We start from the raw sequence: 25,859 nt of genomic DNA, 5'->3' as shown, positions 1-25,859 counted from the left end.
TATGCAAACAGATTTGTAGTATTTGTGTGCTTAACCGTGCATCTCTTTTACAGGAATCTGTTGCTGCGTGTGACATCTCTTGCAAGCTCCCAGAGAGAATTGCTGGAGCATACAGCTAGGGAATAGGATGCCAGAGAAGCACAGAGGAAGAAAGCAGGCAATCGCCAGGTAAACTCAAACCTTACTTTGATTTATTCCCTTTCACCTCGCCTGCAAGACCTTGCCCGCTCCAGGAGAGCGGAGGGACTGTACGCGTGTGTATTAATCTCCTGCTCCTCTCCTTTGCCTCCGCAGGATGGGAAGGTTCTGCCTCCATTGGATATGGGACGAGCTCACTCGGCAACCCTTGTGGATTCTCCTTCTTCTAGAGGGGAATTATAGTTATGGATTTATTGTCCCGCTGCAGCACTTCCACCACCACCAGCAGCAGCACCAGCAGCAACAGCAGCTTTCTGACTCTCTTCGGTGACGGGTATTCTTGGGTGGATAATACGGATTACGTTGTTATTGCTTAAGAATACGCGTAGTCGAGGAGAGTACCGGCGGCGGGCAGGCAGGCAGGCAGGCAGCGCGACCGCCCCCAGCCCACCAGCTGGCTCCCAACCTCCTCTAGTTGCCAAGGTAGCACCTTTTCCATCTTTTTCCTACGCTTTGCAATGTTTCGCTCTGTCTGTGTCTCTGCCCGGGCGGGGGGAGCTCGGACGACCCGGCCCCTGCGGAGGGGAGGGGGGCTGGGGGCGTGGGGGGGGGGGGGTGCCCACTCGTGTGTGTGTGTGTCTGTGTGAGCGAGCATAAGGCTTGGGGGGGGGGCGGGAAGGCTTGCTGAGCCTCGCGGGAACGCGCCGCGGGTGGTCCCGGCCCTGCGGGGGGCTGCGGGCAAGGGAGGGAGCGGGGGAGATGCGGGGTGCGCCTCGGTGGGGTGCCACCCCGCGGCCCCTCGTCCCTCTCTGGCGGGGATGGGGGGCGACGGGACACTGGCCCCGCCTGCTCGGGGGGTCCCCCCCACTCCCGGGACACCGGGGTTGCTCGCAGGGCCCCCGGGATGCCCCCCCTCTGGGTGGTGCGGGGCTGGGGGGGGGCTGCCCGCGGGCGAGGGGGTGCCGAGCACCCGTGCTAGCGAGGCAAGGGGCACCCCGCACGGCAGCGACACCCCCCCCCCCCCCCGGGAAGCCCCCCTTCCCTGGCTGCTGAGGGGTCCGTGGCCGTGACAGGGGAGCGGGTTGTGGCCGATTGCTCCCGGGGGGTGACGCCCCCCCCTTTGCCCCCTTGGCCTCACCCCGCAGTGCCAACCTGGTGAGGGCAGGACTAAGAACCCGCCTTCACACCAGCCCCAGCTTGGCAGGTCGGGAAGCAGCCGGTGGGATGCAGAGCTCGTCAGCCTCCGAGGCCCTAGGTTGGGACAGACGTTCAGGGCCAGGGCCGAGGGGTTGCTTCCCCCCCTGGAGCTCAGGCAGTGGCTTCTTTCCCCTCCCCAAAGAGCTCAGGACCCCCCAAATGCTACTTGCAGCTGGGCAGGTGGGAGGCACAACCTGGGGAGTGTCGATTCCCATTACCAGCCAAGCCATGCCCCATCTCTTTAACACAGAAGAGGTGCATCCACGCATCTCTCTAATCCCGGCATGGGCTTTGGTTAAAAGCCTGGCTAGCCTTTCAGATGCTGTGCTTTGGAAAATCTGGGCACAGCATTTGTACTTCCAGTCTTTTTTTTCCCTGCTCCTCTGCCTCCAAGACTGGCAGAGACAAGGAGCAGGGTGTGATCAGCCCTACGTTTCCCCGTTCGAGACCTCGCCGCACGCTCAGACGATCCCAGGTCTTGTCGCCACGTAGCCGCAATTGTGAGACCAGGTTTCAGCCTTAAGTGAATTAGATCAGAAGCCATTTTAAAGCAAGACCACGAGCGCTGTGATGAGATAGCCTTTTTGAATGGATCCTTCCCCAAGCTCAGCTATGATGAGGCTAAGAGCGATTTTTAACATGGACGAGCCAGACACGGGGTGATTGTTAGGCTGTGAGTGCGAGGTGGGATGATGGAGAACGTCTTTCTCTCTGTCTCTTGCTTAGCGATTGAAAGGCCATCTATGTTCTGCTTAATTATTTCCAACAACTGCCAAAGGAATCTTACTCAGTTGCTTTCGGTAGCGAGCGGAGCGCTCGTTGTTACACAGACGTGTGGATCTGTTATTCTTTAGACACATCTTTGATGCTAGCACTCTGATCTTCGTGTTTCTCTAATACCACTTGAAAGCAGATTTTTTTTTCTTGTAGTTTAGTATGTTCAACAGCCTCAGAAATAACGTTAAATTATGCTTTAAAAAGACACGATCGGCTGCTAAATCATAGTCAGTTCAGCACAGTAACAGAGCCACATGCACGAGAGCTGCAGGAGCAGCGACGGAAACACTGGTTTAAACATCCAGGTTTGTATTACAAACCTTCCTCTGATCTGAGCTTTTAGTTGACGTTTTTCCCTTGAGTCATGACTTAGAGTATTATCAGGAGTTCCCGTTTCATCACATAAAGGATGCGGTTTTGTTTGCTCTTTGCTCGGTTGAGTATCTCGTGCAGGACGGATTGGACTGGTACCCAGAAATACAAGCTTAGCATCTTTATACCTGGTTTCTCCTAGTTGCTTTCTGTTTAGCATGATGAGCTGGTTTTGCTGAATAATGCCTTAACGACAGGGCTGCTGCATTTTTAACGCACGTACTCTTTGTCATTGTCAAAATTAACATTTTTGATGATTGTAGATATCTTTTCTCTAATATCTTTTGGGAATTGCTATGATATGTGGGTTAAAAGAGTGAAAGCGTAAGGTCCGATTGGAGAAATACTGGATGTGCTCACCAAAATAATTATAAATATTGCGTAAAGGCTCAATAGCGTAAGTGCTCTTAGAATGATGTTTCCCAATTGCACGAGCTCGGAGCGGCTCTCCCTGTTCATTAGCAGTTCCTGGGCTCTGTCACATATGTATAGCGAAGGACAGAAGCAGTCATTTCTGAACAGCAGATCTCTAAGAAGAGCCTATTTATACTGCTCCCGGGCCCGATCCTGGGAATGCACGTAGCTTCCACGGGACTGCTCAGGGGAGTGAGGTTGCTCGTGTTAAATCCAAAATATTTGGGGCCAAATCCTACCGTTCAATGCAATAGCAAAGCCCCAATTGATTTCACTGCGGGAAAGATTAGACCCCTAGCGAAAGGGATTTTTACAACACCACGCTTCCTTTTTTTTTTTTTTTCTTTTCTTCTTTAGAAATTGCGGATCCTGTGTGCTAAAAAATGAGTCTAAACCCCCCCTCCCTGCCTCTAATAGTCTAATGATATTTTATTAACGGAGAAAATTATACTAAAAGGCTACAGTGCAACATAATAAGAAATTACTTTATAAATAAAGGGCTTTAATTGTACCAGTACGAGTATTTTCTAAGACAACATTTTAGAATGAGGTTTGTGGCAGCACCAACCGTGTGTTAACAGCTATTTTGGCGAGCGCATATTTAATTGATTTAGAATACAAAATTTCTGTTCGAAAATTGCTTTTGTAATCTGCACCCTGGTAGAAAATTAAATAAAGAATTAGCCCAAAAATAATTCCTGGAACTTAGCCTTTTTTTAAAGGCCATAATCCTATGAAGATTTATATCTCTGGGTAATTTTATCCGCTGGAGTAGCCTCGAAGGCTGCTCCCGTAGGTAAGTCTTTGTCGCGCCAGGGCCCCCGTAGCAGCGTAGCCGATGGACGGAGGAGCGGACCCTGGGGTGGCAGCCGCCCTGGCGCAGAGCAGGGTGCTGCAGGGCCCCCCCCCCCACGCAGCCGCCCGCCACGCGGGCTGCTCCCCGCCCTGCTCCGTGCCGGGGAGACGGCGACTGCTCGGGCCCTCCCCGAGCCCCCAGAGCGGGGGGCTGCCGAAAGGGCTGTGCCCCCGAGCGCCACGGGCACGAGTGGGAGCAGGAAGGGTGCGTTTGGTGCCTCTTGCCCTGTGCAGGCGGGGGAAGAGCCCTGCCTGGGTCTGCCTTTAACACGAAGCATCGCTCTGCTTAGCAATACCCTAAATTCCGTGATGCGGACTGCTTGATTTCAGGTGCTCTTTCCCCAAATACTTCAGCCTACAGCCCCTCTATATATACATGCCCCTCTATATATACATGTCTCTGAAGGGAGGGAATATATTTAAATACACACACATATATACGCACACATCCCTGAAGGGAAGGCCACAGCATAACATGAAAAGCCCCACTCTCCCAGACCTGACAGAAGCACAACTCCCACCCACCTCCGCAGGGGCCGTGCCGTTGCAGCGTGTATTTATGACCGGTGGTGTGATTCCTCTTGCTGCCTGCAAATTTGCCTAAAATAAATGCACGCAGTGGTGCACGTACATACGTACGGTTATGCAGATGCCTTTCCTTGGGATCGGTTCTGCTTGCTTTCCACTTTTAAGACTACATCTGATTTTAAGGGGAGCGTAAGATTTCTTCCTATAACAGGTTATTGCCTTTTGTGTCAGTTTAGGTGGCTTCTAGCGTTCGTAGGGTTTTCGTTAGGAAACTGAAACCAGTAATATCTACGCAGCCACACAGCTATACACATACTTTGCAGCTGTAAGAATAAGCTAACTGGATTTTTTTCCTCTGGGTTTTTACATCACACTAGAAGTAATGTACACAACTGGATTTTCATGCTGCTTTTTTTTTTTTTTAATAAATAGTGTCTTTACACACACAAAAGGCTTTTTCTTCTCTTCCTTTTAAAAGATTACTCTTTTTTCCAGAAATCTCAACCCCCCTCAGGTATTACCCTTAGCTGCTATGACACCTCACCATTTAGTGTCCTAAAGGTAAATTGTAACACTCATTATTATTAATCATAATTTTTTACCAGATTCAGCATCTGTCTCCTGAAAGCTTTAATGGTGGAGACATTTCCCGGGCTAACGCCCATGATGCTTGCATGCTTTTTATTGCTATCATTTCGTAAGCAAATTGCTCAAAAATCAAAGGACTTGATTATCACATACCTGCAATGCATAGAGCTGTTTAAGAATGTTGTCCCGATAATAACAATGACTCAAAAGACATTTAAATGACAGGCCAAAAATAAGAAGTGTCCAAGGGAAAACCCAAGCCAAGAATTCATGGAAGTGATGGAAAGAGTCTGACAAGGCAGGACAGAGAGGGTGTTAAGGGAAGGTAAAGAGAAGAGGCCTGGAGGTGATGGCAGAGGGTAGATGTGCCGCGGCTCGCAGGGCCGGAGGGCAGGCGGGAGGAGAGGCGCCGGGGCGGCAGGCAAGGAGGTATCGCGGCGTGGCGTGGGGCGAATGCGCCAGAAGCGTGGAAACCGGGGCTGGGAGATCACACGCATTGGGTAGTTTGCTTTCTGGGAAAATAGTGGCTAGTTAAAAGCAGCCAACAGAAATTTAGGTGAAATGTTCCAGAAACTAGAGGGGTCGATCGATGGGGAAAACAAGAGCCCTAAATACATAGCTGAAAGGAGGGCTTTATATATATATATATGAATATATATGAATAATCATACCTAGCCGAAATTATATAATAAAGCCCATATAGATAAATGAAATTAGTATCCTGGTTTTGAAATCGTTCTCCCACAGAAGCCAGTGGGAATTTTCCATTGATTTCAGTGGGGCCAGAATTTCTCCTGTCTTCAGGAAAGCGATGCAGCCTGGCGTGTGCAAATAGACCTAGGAGCTATGGAGGGAGAAAATGCAGCGAGGCTATCAAGAAACGTTTCCTTTCAGTGAACCCAATACCTCTCTAGCCAGCGGGGATGATATAAAGTAACGGAGCAATCTCCAGGCAGGAAAGGCCTTGCCTGGGAGGTATAAAATTAGCTTGGCCAAGACACCGCGGGCAGCGGTCACCCGGCGAGGGCTGGAGAGCCACCTGGGGAGGCCTTCTGGCCTCTGACTTCTGCAACACACCTCCACGGCGCTGCAACGGCTCTGAGAACTCCCCGATACTTTATACCACTAGAAAGAAAGGGGTAGGCCCATACGAGGCTACTTAAACTTTCCAAGCTACTCTCGCCGAGTACTGCAGCTTAAGCCAACCTTAAATCTTTGCTCTCTTTCAAGGTCAGTTGCCACCACAGTATTGTCCTGTATCAGTTTGGCTGCGTCGTGTGTCAGGCACGCCCCTTTCACCCTATTACATTAGGCGTGAAATGTAGGAAAATGTAGCTGACTTTTTTGTAATATTAAGAATTGCTGATTCACAACCTTGTTTGGAACATTAGCAGTTCTCTTACTAAGTCAGGACAATATCACCAAGTTTATTAACGTTCATAGGTCAAGCCTACCTTTTAAATCACTGAAAATCAATGGCAAAGTGATCGCCATGGGATTGGTCTTCTCTAATTGGAGAAAGAGGGACATTCTGAACCAGAACTGTACAGCATTTGATTGTGCAGCCTGTTGCCAAAAAAAGAACCATCTCACTGCATCTAACAGAGCCATTTACATAGATAATGTAGATTTCATATGACTTCTTTTAGACTATCTGATAGGAATAGCTTTGCCAGTATTCATGTTCTCCTAACAAGAAGTTGGTGGAAAATTCAAATTAAAAGGCCTCACTGTAATTCCTGCTTTATTTTATTTTTTTAAGTTAGGTGGGAAATAATAAGAGCAGGGAGGCTTGGTGCATTAATGCTTCACACCATCTGGAGACTCATCCTTTAACAATCGTTCTTCAGGAGATAACTTACCTGGTGGCTTCAAGAAAACGCAGAGCATTATTACCTCTTCATCAAATTGCCAAAAACATTCTTCTGCAATTCAAAATTATACAGTTCAATGCCTGCTGGTTTACTGGAGCAACAGCTATTACAGTCTTGATGCTCTGGCTGTTGAAAATGACCACTACAGGGAAAAATTGCTTCTTGTTCCCCTACCTTCTTTCCTCCACTGCCTGGCTGTGCCCCTTCCTCTTTATGATACATGCAAAAGGTTTGAGGGGATGGAAGGGTTTTTCTTTCTCAATATGTTTTACTTTAGAAATGTCAGGATCATTTAATTCCCTATTTTTTTTTCTGGATGTCTTGCACTATAGAGAAGAGCAGTGGAAACCTCAGACTTCAGTTTAAGAGGTGGTGATTTTTTCCATTTTTGGGAAAATTCCCTTTTGCCCCGTGTGTTTGCCAGGGGTCTGAGTTACGCAGGGGACAACAACAGAATTACTTTCAAGGTTTCAGTGCAATCCTTTTCTTTTCGACTGCGCAGGTCGTACCGGCCTTCGTCGTGCTATGGCACCGTGTGGCTGTCGTACGCGCGATGACATAAAGCCATTTGCCTTCAGCCTTTCATAGAGCCCTTGGTGAAGACAGGGTCTGCAAGTCCTGCGCTAGGAAGCAAGACACAAACCCACGCCCTTTTGCTCTCCTGGTTTAGGTGCTCGTCACTTCTGTGTACGTAAATTCTTACCAGTGAAGAAGGCAGGACCAGCCCAGACCCTTGGTTAGAGATGAAAATAAACATGTTTAATTTTCATTTGCTGGATCTGCAGTGAGTCAGTGCTGCTCGCTCTGCTCCAGCCTCCCTGGTACAGAGGGAGGAAAAACTCCAGCAAGGGAAAGGAGGCTGAATGGGTGTGATGTGAAATCCAAGGAAAGCAAACCAACACAAAAAAAAAAACCCCACAAAACACTTAGCTGGAGATTTTATGTTTTAATTTTTACCAAATGCCACTCTATTTAAAGTATTCCACATTCCTTGGATGCAAAACTTAAATACGTGGTCCGTAGAGGAGCTCAGAACAATAGCTCTGCTTTCTCTAATAGAATCTCTCTTCTGAGATTAACTCTGGAGCTAGCTGTAAGGTCAGTATTTCATTTCATAGAAGTCAGCTCGCGCTGACAAGGGTTTGGCCTTCTTAGTGATGGGCCGTTTGCTGCTCAGAAGTGTGAGGAATGGCTTTCTGAAATATCGATAGCTTGCCTTGGCTGGAGTTCATGACCAAATCTAGCTGGCGAGTATCAATGCGCTACAGCACCCAGAGTGACGGGCCGAGAGGCTTGGGCCGGCCGCTAAGGTTTGCTTTTTGAATCCGAGGCAAACTCTTCCATTAGTGTAAATCAGCGGTTTATAACAACATCAAACAAGACTTGTGTCAGAGTAGCCGAGACTACAGCCTGGTCTTGGGACTTGAAAAGGAGTAGAAAAACCGTACTTGAGACCATTAGTGTTCTGTTTTGGTTTGGGTTTGGTGTGCGCGTGTGTAAATGTGCCTATACGCACACACGGAGCTCAGTTTCCTTCCCATGGCCGTTTCCCATGGCTGCGCGGCTGCTGTTTAACAAGGGCCTGAGAGCACAAAATCTTCGTCCTCGTGTGGTTTGATTGACATGTGGAGGGATCTCACATAAAGGCTCTGGGATCCCGCTTTTCATCCATAAAAGGAAAGCAGGCAAGCTTCATCCCCGGCTAAACCCTTCGCACAATATACATCAATAATGAGGCGGCATCTATTTATATATTGCTCACTGGAAACGACTGAATTCAGACAGAAGTTGGTGAGGCAGCCTGAGCTCCACCAGCCTCCCTGGAGTCTATTGTTAGCACCCAGGATGACTCCTCAGGCAAACGGGGAAGAGAGGCACGATTTGGAGCCTACCACGCCACGAATATCAGCTTTGGCACTTGGCAGGTGGTGTCTCCTCTCAGAGAATGCCTTCGATGGCTCTGCCAGGACCCGGCAGTCACGGAGGAGGAGGAATGCAGGCGAAATGGTTGCAAGAGCGCAGCCCCCATTGCTGCTACCTGGGAATCATTGATTCATGGAACGTCCTGGAAGGGACCCACAAGGACCATCGAGCCCAGCTGCACAGGACACCCCAAATTCACACCGTGTCTCTGAGGGCCTGGGCCAAGGGCTTCTTGAATAGCGTCAGGGAAGCAGCACGCTGACCTGGGCTTGCCCACAGGGTGAGGGCTCCCTGCCTTTCTTCATGAGAAAAGGAGATGTCCAAGAGGGAGTGGGAGGAAGGCGGAACTAGCTTGACGCACACCGATGCCTTCTTGCCATGTCATTGCAGAAGGTTTTCAACTATATTTCTTCTTTAGGTAGATTAAAAAAAAGGAGCAGTAAAAAAGTCCCATCCAGCATTACGACGTTGGTTAGGTAGAGCCGTGTGGCTGATGAGGCTGAGGAGCAGCACCAACACATACGATGAAAACCCGCTTGTCTAGGAGATGTTTAGCATAAATGAGGCATTCAAAACCCCTTAGCAAAGCACAATCCAGACAGTGCTTTTGCTCTGTGTCCTTTTTTTACTCCTCCTTTCCTCTGTGGCTCTGGCGTACTTTGCCCATATGCTCTAAAGCTACTTTGTTTTCAGTTTTATGTATGTTTTATGTAAATGAGAAGAATCAAGCTCCTCTGCTCACTAAATTATAAATTGAGTGGAAATTGGCCGACTCTTTTTAGACTATGGCTATAAGTTATACAAAATGTAAGTAATCAAGCTGAGCAGGCTGGATTGGGGAGGGAAAACATGACAATAGCGTGGGGCACGTGAGCTGCGACCACGCATCCCTGTATACTGCCGCTTCCTTGAATAGCTCTTTAAAGCGCCGATCTGACCCCTTTTGGACCATTCTCTAAGATGCAGGTTTATTGCCTCCTTTGGTAGTTTGATGAGCATATTCATTACGTCTTGTATAAAGGAACTGCTCTTAAATGCTTGTTTCCACTCTCTTGCTTTAGGACCAGAGTAGGTCCAGACCGCCTCCTCTAGCAGCACTGATTCATTTGGTTGCCCTTCTTCCCCTTGTAAGTCAAAACGCCTGTTGGTTTTAGTGTCTTTCTCTTTGGCTTGCTCCCTGCTTTGGCTCCACTCCCCCTATGCCACGCTAATTTTTGTATGCTTGAGCTTCACCTTGGCTTATCTTTTCTGTAGTAGCCCACTGCAATGCCACGGAGTAGGACAGTGGTGTAAGAGCAGGAGCCTGGCAGAGGCTGGCAGCCTGACAAACGCTGCCAGGAGAGCTAGGGAATCGGCTGGTGTCTTGGGACTCTCCGAGATGGTGGAGAATCTGCTACAGGGCAGAAAAGACAGCCTCTCTGTGGCCTGGTACTGCACAGTTAGACCAAGTTTTAAGAAAAAGGGGCCTAAAATCAGACCCCTAAATCTAGCTTTATGCATCTAAAAGTAGGCTGAGATTTGGGAGCTGGGTAGGACCAGCGTTATCATGAGCAGATATGGGCATGGCCCTGCCCTACAATCTAAGGGTTCCTCTTAACGGTGTCAATTTTCAGACAATAGTGACAAACCAACGCGCCCCTAAAAGAGGAGGCCGATTGCAGCCCCAGCACCGGCAGGGGTGTCTGGCAGGCGGTGGCCGTGCCGGCGTCCGCGCTCCGCCGCCGTGACCGGCAGCGCTGACCAAGGGCAGCCTCGTGCTGCCGCCGGCAGCCCGCCCGCCCCGCGAGCGCTGAGCCACGTCGGGGGCAGAGCTCGGCATAGCTCTGCTCTCTCTGTCCTTTACTTCCACGCCAACTACAGAACAGGAAAAAATCTTCAGAGAGGCGGTGTAGCGCAGTTCTCGTGAAACCTTGACCAACTTTTTAAGGCCAGCATCGCGGTGACTGTGAGTGCCATTGCCATGGCGAATTCAGGTTGGAAACAAGTGGCTGCGGGGGTAATTGTGGGTGCTGGGCGGGCTCTGCAGGCACGGCCCCACGGGTACAGGCCTTTGGCGGGCTGCACGGTCCCAGGTAACGCACAGCCCTGCGCACCTGCTGGGCCCTGGGGCGCCTGTGCGGGTCCCCAAGCCCTCCCGGCCCAGCCTGGCTGCTGAGACGTGCCGCTCTTCGGGCACGGGACGCTCTGCTGATTCTGGCGGGGTTGAAGCACGTGCTCTGTTAAAGGGGATCCCAGTCGAGTCGGTTTTGCCTGGGTAGACAGATGGCCTTCAGGAGTCTCGGGCTGCGACCTGCAGGGCACAAACGGAACCCTCCCTGCTCAGGCTCTGCCCTGCAGTTGAGTTTGGGCTCTCTTTCACTGGGTTCATAAAATACGTGCCTTTTTTTTTTTTAATTCACTAAATACTTTGATTCAGCGATATACCGTGAGAACATGCTTTATCCTGTCCAGTGAAATGTTTACAGAGAAGTGATAAAAAATATCCAACCTGCCTTTTTAGAGGTGCTTATTTTGTTTCAAAGGGAAGGCATAACCTTTCATTTCCTGGTGTGATTTTTATTAAACCTCTGCCTATTTTATTTGTCAGACCACATATAAATTCACTACCGCTTGTGTTTCCAAATAAAAGACTTATAGGTTGGTAAGCAGTCTATAAGTCAAGCTGCTATTCCTTGAAACTCATAAAAGGATCTTTTTAATCCATGGAATTGCTAATTAAAGCTGCTTCTCAATACACAAAAATTAAGTTAACAGTAATTAATGTAGCCAGCCTGGAACCTTAGGAAGCTACTGCCAGCAAGTGTCTTTTGGTGCACTCAAGAGGATGCAGTTTGATTGTTGGCACCAACAGACAGGTTGGGAATTGTAAACATGGTAATTAGCAGTAAGTTTCTGGATCTCAACTTGCCAGACTGGCAGTCTGATTCTTGGAGTAGTTGTCGCTTGGGAGGAGGGAAAAACAAAGTAAGGGAATTAGAGCAACCTTGCATTGCTCTGCCAACATATGCCACCGGACCAATGTTTTTCTTGGCAAAGATCTCTGACAAGGAGTTTAAAAGCAGCGTTGCAGCCCTACTGCAAACTGTGAACCTCACTGCAGGCATCAACCAAGCAACTGCTCTTCTGCTCAAACCATGAGTGTTGCTCCATGGAAAGGAACTGCGGAGTCTGAGACTGCCCTGCTCCACCTCTATGGTGGGGCACAGTGTTGATAAGGTTATCAACAATAATGGGATTAAAAGAGTTAAAATCCAGCTTTTGCAGTAATCCTGGAGTATTCTATTGTTGAGCTATCAAAGATTAAGGTTATAGTAACCTTATTAACCCTTGGTGTAGTGTAAATAAAAAGGAAATGTCAACCTTAATTCCACCATGAAATTAAATCTTCGCTTCTCTAAACGATGACTCAAACACAGCTTACTCCTGCCAACGTGGTTTATGAAAATACAGAACCCACGTGAACTTAAGGAATCCTGTCTGAGAGAAAGAGAGAGAGAGGGAGAGAGGGGCGATAAAACATGGACTTGTTTTGTTTAAAATAAAAAAAAAATAACATTCTTCATGTATGTCTGCAGGAACTATACCTAGAGCCAGCCAAGTATGCAAAGAATAAGGTAGGGACCAAACGCTCGTGGTGTAAATCCCTGTGACGCAGTGAATGCAGCTCCCGCAGGCTGCAGCAGCTCAGGCTCTGAACAGCCAGCCCTGTGCCGGCAGCAGCCACAGCACTGCTGGCCCTGTCCCCATCCCTGTCCCCATCCCTGTCCCCATCCCTGTCCCCATCCCTGACCCTGGGCACCCTCGTTAGCGCTGCCCCAGGGACAGGGTGCCCCGACAGGAGAGCTTGAACCGAGCGTTGCTCCACCAGCGCTTTCAGTGCCAGAGACGAGGTGATGAAAACAAACAAACAAACAAGTCAGAAATAAAATGGTTGCTGAATGTTCTGGAAACGGAGAGCCAGGTGCCGGTGTGAGGGGCACAGGTTTTCCTGGCTAAGCTGATTTCCAGGGGGTGGGAGCTGCCTCTTTCCACAATGGACGGTTCCCTCCTCACCTGTGCTGGGCACAGCCCCCCCCTTCCCCTGCCCACAGAGGCTGAACCTATAAGTAGGTCTGAAACTGCCCCCCTGGGACTGCTTCTCTTACCTGAAGAGAGGGAAGGATAGACCTATGGACTGGGCTTTGCTTAGAAGTCAATAGGATGTGGTCCAGGTAAATCTGTATTTCCTTGCGGGGAGCAGGAGGGGAATTACAGTAGGCAGAAATGGGCTCTGCATCCTTTGTTATGCTTTTTTGATGGGGAGGAAAAAATAAAGTAGTAAAATGGGATGAGTCAGAATGATTCTGCATGTTAAATAACTCAAACGCTCTGAGTCTCTAGCAGAGAGGTAATTAAGTATTAAGGAGCTGCCTATAGCAGCAAGCGAGCTCTCTGGAGGGTGAGAGGCATTGCCAGAGAAATGAGATGGCTTTAGTGGGGCTGTTCCCAGGGAAAGGGGCTTTGCCGCTTCAGCAAACCCCTGTCTGCCCCGTGGCATTGGCACCTCCTGGAAATTACTGGTTCTATGGATTCGTACAGCTGGGGAGTGGGCATGTTCTGCCTCTTCGTGACGCCTGGCCCAGTCCTCGTGAACTCTGGTGGAGTTGCATTGCAAAACTCCGACTCATAGAAGAGCTCAGCCTAGGATAGCTTCTTAGGGAAGAGTCTGACGGAATCATACTCTTCTCTGGCATAAATCATCACAGCTCCGGAGCGTGCACCAGTTCAGATGTGCCCGCTGGGTCCTGGGCTGCCTCCATACCCACTCCTGCTGCAATCGCTACCGCAAACTCAAATTGGCTCTTGTCTTTCCGCAGTGTAGGAGTAGACAGTGGGCCCATGGGGTTGTTCAGAAATATTACTGGTTCCCAGTGCTGGCATAGTGCTCCATTCTAGGTAGTATCCCTTTTCTGGGCATTTTCCCAGTAAAATAGTAAATGGCAACTGCAGAGCAGTAAAGGCGATGGCGTATTTGTTTGATTGACATTTCAGAGCCTGCAGAGCAAATGCAGTTAGGACCCACATCGTGTTGCAGATTCTTTTCTTCATTTCCCTACCCTGGAATAGCTGCCTTTAAATTCAGCTTAAGCTTAGCTCCTGCTTTATGTCAGCCTTAGAGTGGAGGAGAGGCTCCGGGGAGGGCGGGCAGCATGCTGGCACCCTCTGCTTTGGGAGCAGCCGGCATCTCGCAGGGCTCGGGTGGGACAGGAGCTGCTGCCGGCACTGCAGCCCCAGGCAGGAGAGGAGTGATTTTTGCTTGTAGGTGTGAGTTTCCCCTGGACTCAGCAGACCTGGCACTGGGGAGCCCCTGCAGCGCTCAGACCGGTGCCCCTCATCGGGGAGAAATCCCCACCAAGCGCCAGTGGGTCCTTGCCAGGCAAAGCAACCCAGGGTTTGGGCTACCCCCGTCCTCACCGGGAGCAACGCTGCTTCCTTTGGGGTTCTGCAGGGTCAACAGTTGATGCACTGTGAACGCTTTGAAACACACTTGGCATCAGAAAAAGGTGGCAAAAAAAATGGTGGTAATCGTTCAGATTTGTCCGAAGGAGGTAATTGAAAACAAATTGCTACCAAAAGCCAAGGGCCGCAGTTAATTGTGGTGGAGCACCGCGGGTCGCTCACCTGTAGGGAAAGACTGCTAGAGAACAGGCAGGGGTCAAATTTGTTTCTCTCCTGGTGGGGAAAGAGCATCTCAGCCATATAATTTGGTCTGTAGGGTTATTCTGTAGCTCACAGAACCTGACATGAAAATCCAGGCCCACAGAGCAGTGCTTTAATCACTGGAAATAGTGCAGTCGGTGAAGGCGGGGGCAGCCCTGGCTTGCCCTGGTGGCAGGGGGGTGGCCAGGCTGCAGCATCCCTCCTGCCACGGGCAGCCCCGAGCTGGCCCCGGCAGGAGAGGCACGGGCAGCTGCCGAGCCCCCTCTCCGCTGGGTGCTACCGGAGAGAGGGGGCACGTAAATGCTGGATTTCTGAAGAGAGCGGCGTGGTGGAGGTGGCAAAGTGCGCAGAGCCACCACGTTACCAGCCCGCTCCACCCGGGAGTTTTACCTTTCAGTTTGAACATCGCTGCCATGCAGTGTTTTATTTGTTAACAGGTTTAAACACTGCAAATTTTGCTGTTCCTGGTGCTGCTTAGATGCCCGGACTCAGGCCCATGTAAACAGGTGAATCATTTTGCAGCGGGTCCTCTGGACGCAGAGGCAGGGGAAGCTGGGACACAGGGTGACACGGACCCACTGCCTGGGGATGGCAGGAGCGGGTCTGCCCTCGCTGTGCAGTGGCTCCCCAGGACAAAACCCACTCTGTCTCTCAGAGAACCTCTTTCCAAAACATAAAAGCTATTGCAAGGATTCAGGAGATGAAAATAATGGTGAAAAAGCTTATCTAATTTTTACTAAACTGCACTTTTTCTAGATATTTTGATTCAGAGCTCCTGCAGGGTAAAAGAAACATTTCTTCAACTACCTGTATCTGGTGACAAATTCAGTACCACCCTCTTTCCAGGGCAGGTCCTTCCTCCTGGCTCTTGCACCTTTGCTTTGTGCTCAGGCAGCCGAGTACAGGAGCGTGCTACAGCCTGCGCCGCTCTGCGTCTGCTCCGTGCGCCAACGCTGCAAGGGGCGAAAGCCAGGACAGCATGAGAAACGGGAACCCAAGTTTCTTAAAGCGGTCTAAATGCAGGGCAACCCCGCTGAACTTTGTGGTGCGATGTGAGCGTTGGCTGTAACAGCTCTGAGGGTTGGGCCAGCCCAATTAGAGCCTGGATTCCAGCGCTTCAGAAAGGACTTTAAATTATACATGTGTAGCACAAGTATTAGGATATTAATACCCCTGTCTAACCTGAGATATGGGAAAAGCGATTGCCTGGCTCTCCTTGGAACCTACATCCTTTGATAGCTCAGTATAGCCTTACATAGAAAAGCAAATCAAATGCTGATTTATTTGACTTAGAATCACAGAATCATTAAGGTTGGAAAAGACCTCTAGGATCGTCGAGTCCAACCCCCAACCCAACACCCCCAGGCCTCCTGAACCATGTCCCCAAGTGCCGCGTCTACACGTTGTTTGACCCCCCCAGGGACGGTGACTCCCCCCCCCCTCTGGGCAGCCTGTGCCAGGGCCTGACCACTCTTTCAGTGAAGACATTTTCCCTAATATCCAGTCTAAACCTGCCCTGACGCAGCTTGAGGCCGTTTCCTCTTGCCCTATTGCTTGTTACTTGGGAGAAGAGACCAACACCCACTATTACTATTAAGGACAGCTTTGGGGAAGATCAGTGATAAGGCCATTCCTCCTCTTCTTTTACAATGAAAAACCCAAACGTGGTCCATGCAGCAAAGTCCGTCCCCAAATAGCAAGCCCAGTGCGGCAGCGCTAGTGACACGCTCCCCTCCGTGGGAGCCGTGCCTGCGCGAGGGCCGCGGGCTGTCCCCACGGAGGCAGCAGCTTTGCTGCGCAGGGCACGTGAGCAACTGCTCTTGTTTTTAACGTGTCAGATCATAACTTGCTCATCCGTTCAGCGTCAGGGTTGAAAAATACTGTTGAAATGAAAATGCAGGAGCTGACTGAGAAATCAGCGAGTGTGCTATCTGGGTGCTCCAAATTTAGCCGTCGTGATTGGTAAAGGATAGAAGATATGTGACTTTTTTCCAAGCGAAAAGGCGCTCCGTTAATGTTATGCAATTTGATCACGTTTGTTTTAAGAATAACAACTCTGTTTTACCGCAAGTGTGCGTGCCCGTGCGTGCAGGTGCACACGTACACGCACACTGCGGTAGTCCAGCAGTGCGTGGAGGTAGCTGCTGAATTAAGCCGGTGGTATGAAATACATTATCAGCTCCCCACAGGGTCGGGCGTAGTACCTGTACACCAGGGGCAAAGCTTTAGTAGTACTGGGTGAGAATATTTTCCTAGCTAGATTTGCTGGTGTTCAGTTTGTAACTTCACTATCCCCTTCTTTTTCGTTATTTCCTTTTATTTGTATAAACTGAAGGGAAAAGAGGGGGGGAAATGGATCTCCCATGGAAGGAGAAGGTCTTGGCAGGACAACAGATTTGTGTATGCTGCTGGACACCAGGAGCTGCTGAACGTAAGGTGTATGTGGTGAATTGAAGGAGTTCACAGAGGGCCAATGTAGCTTTTTTCATTATAACCCCAGGGCCGGGGGGGGTGTCCTGGGGCCAGGACATCCGGGAGCTCAGGGAGCTTCGGTGGTCAGGGTGGTGGATTATTGCGATGAACAGATACATAATCCCCCAGAAAAATAACACATAACCACATGCTCAAAGCCTAAAGCCGTGCTGAAGCCACGGCTGCCTGGGTATCATAGAATCACAGAATCATTAATGTTGGGAAAGACCTCTAGGATCATCAAGTCCAACCATCAACCCAACACCCCCAGGCCTCCTAAACCGTGCCCTGAAGTGCCGCGTCTACATGTTGTTTGAACGCCCCCAGGGCTGGTGACTCCCCCACCTCTCTGGGCAGCCAGTGCCCGACTGCTCTTCCAGTAAAGAAATTTTTCCTAATATCCAACCTAAACCTCCCCTGACGCAGCTTGAGGCCGTTCCCTCTCATCCTATCACTTGTTCCTTGGGAGCAGAGACCGACCCCCCCCCCTCACTCCAGCCCCTCTCAGGCAGCTGCAGAGAGCGAGAAGGGCTCCCCTCAGCCCCCTCTTCTCCAGGCTAAACCCCCCCAGCTCCCTCAACCTCTCCTTGTCAGACCTCCTCTCCAGACCCTTCCCCAGCTCCGTTGCCCTACGTTTTGCCCCCCTCGGGGTGCGGTGCTGAGGGCCGCTTTGCCTTGGCGTGGCTCCCTGCGCGGAGGCACGACCGGCACGGTGCGGTGCCTGGGCACAGCCAGAGCTCCAGCCCTCCTGCTCCTTGCTGGGGTGGGAGACTCCTGCGAGGACCTTGCCTGGGTGGGCAGGGATGCCGCCCGCGAGGCCATGCAGCAGCAGCTGGGCTCGCCGGGAGGTTGCGCCGAGCTCCCCAGGGGCAGCGCGTCTCCTGCTGCCCCGCTGAAAGGATGCGGCTCAATAGCATCAGCAGGGCCCCTGTGCTTTTGACCTCAGATTTTTCTCTTGCATATGCATAAAGCACAGTGTGGTGTTAGAGGCTTTTAATGGAAGGAAATTGAGGAAGCCAGTGAATTGTTTTTAATGGTAAATGTTTATATTCAGAATTTTAAAATTCAGTGGATTTTTTTCCCCCAGAAATTTAATATTGCCCTTAGAATATGAGAGCGGGAAGTGACTGGAAATCATAAAAAGGGAGGGTCTCTGTTAAAGAAACCGCAACTAAGGACCTCTCTCTAGCAACCCTCAACAGTTCCACTGATGGATTTCCAAATAGCTACTCGAAAGCTCTAGAAATCTGAGTATTCTTTCCAGAGGATATATCCATACCATGATTTAAGCCTGATATTCACAAGACAAAAGCTGTTTGTGTGCATGAAATGAATCCCTGCAGTTCAGTCCCTTCTCTGGGTTAACTCAGCTGCCTCAGTGAAAAGCTAGGGATGCCAGATTGCCAAGGGGGTGGAGAAAGGTAGAGGGAATTGGTCTGATGAGCCCCGATCCCCTGGTGTAACCCACGCAGCGCCCTCCGTGCCCAGCACTGTGCCTCCAGGCAGGACTCAAGCCTCCGACACCTCAGCGTTCCTGCACAATTACATGAAACGAGATCAGGAAAAAACCTCTTTACTACAGCATGGTCTACTTTTTAGATCCAAACAGATTGCTGTACATCGGGTGTGAAACTCCCTAATGTTTTAGTAATGGTGCTGGAACCTCTCTGACAGCTCGAAGCAAAGCATGTTCTGAGGTTATATAAATGCCTAAAAAGAAATCTAACCCCAAATCTTAATTGTGTAGCAGATTTGAGTCCTGTGAAGTCTAGGCACTGCCAGATTTTAAAGCCGTGCCGCTACCTTACATAAATACTCATAAATACTTACAGTAAGTGTCCTAAAAAGATCTTTGGCTCACCGAGTGAGCTGGACGGGGGCGTTGCAGGGCCGCCCCGGCTGCGAGCGGCGCGCGGTGCTGCCCAGGCCCGCTGCGGCGAGAGCGGGGAGCCTGGGTCCCTTCCAGTCCAGCCAGAGCTGCGGATACCAGGGATCACGTCCCAGGCAGAGGCATGGAGCTACTTCCATTTCGGATGCCCGCTAACAGGGCAAAGGGACCTTTCCTTGTGCTTCTGGGCTCTAGCCTGGCGCAGAAACAATTATAAAACACATTTATAAATTCCACCCGGGTGTTGCAGCCCTTGCTATGAATCTCAAAATATATTTGAGATTTATTAGCGTTGTGCTGCTTCTGACACAAAGGATGCGGGGGACAAAGAGCAGCAGCTTCTGTGCTATAAGGAAGCACATAAAAACCTATCGGTACACTTGTAATTTGATGCTTCTAAACGTTGTTATCCAAACGTCATTGTACTCGCAACTATTCCGTGTGCATTAAATCCGAGGTGTAAAATACTACCTGGTATTAAAAATGCAATAGTAGCGTGGCTGGTTAGAGTACGTGTAACGTTTCTGTGAGGGCTCTTGTTGGCTCTCATTGCCTTGTCCTTGGTGCGACTTAAGGGAGAAAATCGAGAGTTTACTGCCTTTAAAAAAATGTTCAGAAAGATGTGCTTAAGTAAATAGATGTCTTTATTTTCAGCGTTTGAATAGGAACGTAAAGAGAAGGGGATTGAATAAAGGCAAAGTCCATGTGATAGAGCTTACTAAATAATGCCTGTGATTAATTTTGCAGATTTGTCCATGAATAACTGGCAAAATAGGTTTCCCATATCCCACACCTGGAACCGGCTGACTCATTGCACTCAAGGAGTGGTACCTTTGAGCTGCGGCCTGATGCATATTGGAAATTACCATTGATTTATTTTTTTTGGAGGGATTGAGTCAGGGTCCTAAAGGGCCTGTGACGTTTTTCAAACAAAATACTTGTTACATCCTTTTTTCGTTGCTTATCCTAGGGTAGGCGAGGAATCGGTGCTAAATCACAGCGGTGCCTGCCTCTCCTCTCCTGGAGGGAGCAGAGGAGAGGGACAGGGCACCTGAGCAAAGGGAAAAGGTAGAAGAGGGAAAGCACAGACGGGAACGACTGGAAATTGCAGAGGAAGGGCAGAAATAGGAAAAAGCAGGAAAGAAAGGGAATGAAAGAGAAACAGGGGAATGAAGAGAGGGGAAAAGGAGGAGAAAATTGAAATCAAAAGGGAAGGCTGGATAAACATGAGTAAGCTTAATAATTAATTCTCAGTCTTAATCTTTCTGCATACTCCTGAGGCAGGAGCTCAATGTGATTTGGAGGCTGGGGGGGCTTTTTGAAACAAGCCCCACCTCCCCCTGCCCCCGCCCCCACCGCCAGCGCTGCCTCCATTAGCTTTGACCCTGGCCGGAGCGCGAGGGCTTGCACAGCTCTGTGGCGGCCGGCAGCCGCCCCGCGGCCCTGCTGCTGGTCACGGGCTCTCTCTGATGCTCATCCACATCCAGCCGACCCAAGGTCTACAAGGAACATGAGTAAGCACCAGCTCCCCGTTAAATCTCGGCAGGTTTATCATCTACAAAACCACGACAAAAGATGAAGTAATGTCCTATCTGGCCACATACTGGGCTGTAGGTCCTCCTTTTTTTTCTAAAAGGAGAGTTATCTGATGTGTCTTGTTACTGTCAAAAGAAAAAATCAGTTATTGAGATTTAGAGGAGCTGTGTTTAAAATAAAGTATATGTTCAGTGCTTTCAGACAAAGATTCAGTGATAACCAGGTGACTCAAATCAATGCGCTCTTATCAAAGCCTAAAGATTATTTTTTTTTTAAGGTGTTTATAGACTATCTCTGCTCTCATTGTGCCCTCTTACAATTACGGATGGGGACAACGAAAACACATGTTCCCATGCAATTCCTTGCTGCTACCTTATAAAAAGCCAAAGCCTAATGAACTTCAATAGGGAGCAAACTAATAACGTCCTTGTGAAAGAGCAACCTGAGGAGTTTTGCCCTACTACTGACAGTGAAAGCAGACCTGTCGATCACAATAAGCCTTTGTGAAACGCCAGGTTTAAGCTGAGATTTGAAGGAGTTTGACTCAGCGTTTCTCACCTGTTGAGAGTGAATTCCGGACCTGGGCTGGACAACAGTTACACTCACGCCTTCTGTAAATCTTTACCTTGTGTTTTGGAGAGACCGGTACCTTGTCCTCCGGTGATCGGAAGCAGCGGCCGTCCTCGCGCAAAGAGCAGAGCTCTGATAAATGCTCGCATCCCAACTTGTGCATTGCTTTCCAAGTCATCAAAGCAATTTTAAAATCAATGTGTTATGTTTAAGAGGGAGGCCACGCGTTCTGCTCTGGGCAGGAATAACCCATTGAGTCTGCATAGGGAGAGTTAACATCCTAGACGCAGCTTTTTCTACAAACCAGAGAATATAAAGAATATTCCGGGAAAGCCATAAAGGGAGATGACGCAGTAACGGTTTCTGGGACGTTAAAAATACGGTTACGCTTATGAGCTGCTGCGTGAGCCTGGCTGCAGCGGCTGACGGGGGGTGACCCTGTGGATGATGGAGAGAGCTTCGCAAATGTCGGGAGCGCGGGGCTGAGCCCCAAGCAGCTCCTGCAAATTTAACATGTAACGAGGCCAGAAGACAGCTCGGTGCAGTGATATTAATTTAATGCAACTAATATATGTAAAGATGCTTCTGAGAACGTGTTGGCAAGCCTGCCAACAGCACTGTTAGGCACCGCAGTGATCAATCTGGGGTGGGGGTTGTAGGCTTCAGCACAGGTCTGTGGGATCCAGCCACCAGTTTTTAATGGGTTTGAGCCCTTCTTAAATAAACCTTCATTAGTTAGGGTGGCACCGCTAAGTCTGCTTCCTACTGAGTAGCAGGAAGACAGAAAGAGCATCTACAACAGTAATAGTTTAACACAAATTGATTTAAAGACTGGAACAATAGGAAGCTTAGCGAGCTTGGATGAGGGATGGAGGAGTTGGGCAGAAAGAGGTGGAAGCAGAGAGGAACAAAGAGCCGGCTGTGGACGAAGGAGGAACGTGGCTCCTGTTTCCTTCTGTCCGGACACGCGAAGGTTTGCGGCGCGCCTACGCAACCGTTCTCAACATTGCGACCTGTTTATAGTGCCAGGCGAGCGGCCCCTGGGCAAACTGGGTGCGCTGCCTTTCACGCCCTTCCAGCTTCCCGCCCCACAACTGGGACCCACCGCGGGGTCGTTCAGGCTCTGGTTTTCCAAATGATCTGCGAAGGGGCTTGATTATGGCCTCCAATTTCACAGAATCACAGAATCATTAAGGTTGGGAAAGACCTCCAGGATCATCAAGTCCAACCCCCAACCCAACCCCCCCAGGCCTCCTCAACCATGCCCTGAAGTGCCGCGTCTACACGGTTTTTGAACACCCCCAGGGATGGTGACTCCCCCACCTCTCTGGGCAGCCTGTGCTCCTTCAGTAAAGGAATTTTTCCTGATATCCAATCTAAGCTTCCCCAGAGGTTTTATTAGTCTATCCAAAATACTTAAGCCTGCAACATCTTAGACCTGTCCATATCTCTCTTTTTGCCTGCTGGGTATAAAGTAGTTTGGCTTTTACAATGTCTGTGTACAGAGTTTTAGTAGCTTGGATTGCGTTTATACATTTATAATGAAAGTAACGGCCCCTTAAAAAAAAAAAATCAATTATTGATCATTGGAAGGCAGTGGAGGTCTTTAATCTTTAGAAGCTGAATTACAAAAAAAATCAAATCATTATTTTATTTAAAGACATTTTATTTTATTAAAAAACACTACATCCAGTGTTTGTGGGAATGGAATACATTTTGTTTCTTCATATGAGGGTTGAGAAGAAACGATGGTGGGAGTTCACCCTTCTCACTCAGTAACTGCACTGATGTCAATAAGTCAAAATTAGACTCTTCCCAAATTGCATAAACCACTGAAAGATTCGAAAGCAAGGATCTGGAGGGCTGTAAAATCCCCATTTCAGTTGATAAACTATCTGCAGGAGTTGAGATCTTTTTGCAGACTCACACGATGCCTTCTTTCTTTACTGAAAATCTAAGACTAGCATCGCGTGTGCCCATACGTGCACCCATACACATGTATCACGTGTAGCTGAGCATGTAGGTGTGTGTGTATATACTTCTAAAATGATATACGTATGTCACTGTGTTATGAAGAGCCAAAGGTTGCTTTTGGCCATGCAACTGTGCCATTTCTGAGCGTGCAGAGTCCTGCAGGTGCCTGTAACAGCCTCTCTGACTGTCCTGCTCAGCGTGCGGCTCCGGCTCACCCTGGCGATGATGAACTGCAGCAGAAAACTCCCTCCCTGTCCTTGTCGTGACCGGGTGCCTGAATCTGGGGGCTGGTTTGCGTGATCGAGAATAGTGGCTCTGCCAGGTGTGACCACGGGAATGCGAGGCCAGCGGGCTGAGCCTCGTGAAGCAGAGAAGAGCTGCCTGGAGTTTGCACCTTCCACCATTTCCAGGGGCTCAGCAGGAAACTGGTTCCTCCCTGGGAGAAGTCAACCGAAGAGGCGTTACCCATTCAAGGAGGCTGGTGGGACTGTGCGAACGCCGGTGGTCTTTGTCATTAACCAGCTCTCTTCAAGCTGGCTGAGGAGCCGAACGGTTCTGTCGATTAAATCCCATCCGTCAAAAGGCAGGAGCAAAATCACCATTACAATATTTTGGCAAAGCAGAACATATTTATTTGCTGGCAAGGGTTTAGCTTGTGTGCAGCCGTGCTCCCTGCTTAGGATGTCAAAGAAAGAGGCTTTGCTAGTCAAATGCCGCCTGCCTTACCAGCCCGCGTTACCCCGATGATAAAGTGCTCCAGTGACAGAAGTCACCTTCTGTGTTCAGCTGAGCTCAACTGGAATCGCGCTCCGTAGCTGTGCCGTTAAGTGACTCTGAAGACGTTGCGGGTGCAGAGCTGTGCCGCTGTATTTCAAGTGACGATAAAAACTCACCGGATAAATTGAAGGAGCGTGGCTTTTTGTTGCAGCAAGTTGGGACCGTATAAGCAACTCTACCATTGTGCTAAGGCAGCAGATGCAGTCAGTGTCTGGAGGAAATGGCCCAATGATGCTTCCCAAGAGATGCAGCCAGGAAACGAAGGCACTGGGGGCCCTTCGGGTGGGAGTGACACCGACAAGGGAGGGCGAGGGAAGCAGGAGGATCAGACGATGGGAGAGGGTGAGGAGAAAGGTGCGGAGCAAGAAGAAAAACCCTTTGCCATGCTTCAGGCTCGCTCTTGCACACAGAGCTGTGGGGCAAAAGGCAATAGCTGGGGAAGAGCCCCTTACCGAAGACCAGCAGAGCATGCCAGGAGGGTGCTGTCACCACTGTCTCTGCAGCAAAAGCAAGGAGCAAAGCCACAATCAGCGCAGGCAGAGACTGCTGGGGTCAGATCTAGGATCTGTATTACGCTGAGAGTTGGATCCAGTGGGTCCTTGGAGCAGGGGAAGGCTTTTGCCCCACACAGGGACCCACAGCCCACCGGGACAGGATGCTCACCACACAAGCACATTAAAGATGATCTCTGGCCAAGCGAAAGATGATGGGGCATCACTGGAGTATTTCAGTCCCTGGGCGACCAATCCTGAGAATACATGAGCGGCGGTGCCCCGAGTGCCAAGCACGACCTGGCTGGGGGTCCAGGGCAGAAGACCAGGACGCTCCCCCAGGGGCTGTACCCCGAGGAAGGGCAGCCACGAGGCTAAGGGGAGAAGCTGAGCCAGCCTCATGCAAAGTCTCCAGTGGTTCAGGCTGGCCGAGCTAAGAGGGTCCCTGCCCTTGGCTGATGTCGTGACTTTGAGGGAAACGCCTGGGGCTGGTGGGTGAGAGGCAGAGCTGGCTCCTGGCTGCCCCTGCACAGGGCACTTGCTGCTGTGGGATGACTGCGCTGAGGGCGTGCGGGTCTGGAGCCCATCCCTGGCAGGGCTCGGCCACCACCCCCGGCGCTCTCCCACCTGGGTAACTCACCGAGGAGCCCCCGTGGGCAGCACCCTGTAGCTGTCACACCTGACCCGTGCAGGTGGACGTGGCCGCACCGGCGTGCACGCGCAAGCGAACCCCGCACGCGTGGTACGGCCGTCATCGCCCCCACGTACAGCCGTGGCCATCACCCCTTCGGGAGGGGTCCCCAGCACGCAGCCGTGGGCATCAGCGCTCCTCTGCTCGGGGCACCGGCTGCCCTCCTCCCCCAGGCTGTGCCCACACGTGCAGGGCAGTGAGGGGGTCCCCAGCCCTGAGCCCCCCTGCTTCAGGAGCTCTGCAGTGGCACTTTTAGTCCAGCTGAGGGTTTGCTCCCCTTGTCTTTGCATCAGGTGAAGCCAGCTCAGCTGCACCGGTGCAAAGGAGGGAATCCATTTTAAGAAAATAATTGCAAAGTAAAGGTGTAACGAACAAAGATAAAAATGCTGCTAACGAGCCTCATTGACCACGGCATTATTTGCAGCCATCACCTGGAGGTTTTTGAATTTAAAAAAATTAAAAAAGTGAAATAAAGCTGGTTTTGTCGGCATCCACCCCTGTGTGGTTCTCCCCTGCTGCGCTCTGTGCTTCCCCGTTGCCTGCTGACCCGCTCCACCTGGGGGGCTGTGCTGGGGAGCCAAGCTACGGGCACTTTGAAGCCTGCTGGGGCCACAGCTGCTCCCTGGAAGGAGGAGAGACAAATCAGAGGTGGCAGCACTAAAGGGAGGGGAAGAGCGTGGGTTTGGGGGAAGGGAGCAGGTGATGAAACAGCTCCTCGGTGCAGGCTGGCGTGCTGCTGCGGCGAGGTGCGGTGCCCCACAGGACTTGTCCCGTGCCGAGGGTAGGTCACCTTCCCTTGGACTCCAGCGGGCGTTGGAGTGAGCGTGTGTGTGTGTGTGTGTGCTGAGCCCAGAAACCAGTGGGTGCCATGCTGGGTCTTTTCACAGAGAGTCGTGGTATTCTCTGCTGCCCTGTGACTTGCAATATCTGTTTTATTATTTGCTTAAACTCATGCTCTTGCTGTCTTCAGGAAATTTCACCCAAGTGAGCGTTGAGCTAGTTTACCTTCAAATCCATAAGCACAAACACCTTTGAGTAGTTTTTCTGCTACTGCGATTGCTCGCTTTGGCTAGTTCCTGTTGTAAGAAGTTAAT

At 50.2% G+C, this 25,859-nt stretch overlaps 1 long non-coding RNA gene across 1 annotated transcript in view; it reads left to right on the top strand.

Annotated features, from left to right (window-relative positions):
- The first annotated feature begins 300 nt into the window (after positions 1–300).
- The window catches only part of LOC135313983 (uncharacterized), a 43,984-nt gene continuing 18,425 nt past the window's right edge, over positions 301–25,859 (top strand). The window contains exon 1 of the long non-coding RNA XR_010373501.1: positions 301–621. This is a non-coding gene — a long non-coding RNA (uncharacterized LOC135313983). The remainder of the gene's footprint in view (positions 622–25,859) is intronic.

Source organism: Phalacrocorax carbo, chromosome 6 (genome assembly GCF_963921805.1).
Source record: "Phalacrocorax carbo chromosome 6, bPhaCar2.1, whole genome shotgun sequence".
Taxonomy (NCBI): Eukaryota; Metazoa; Chordata; class Aves; order Suliformes; family Phalacrocoracidae; genus Phalacrocorax; species Phalacrocorax carbo.
Note: the sequence above shows the minus strand (reverse complement) of the source record. Positions and strands in the feature narration are given on the sequence as shown.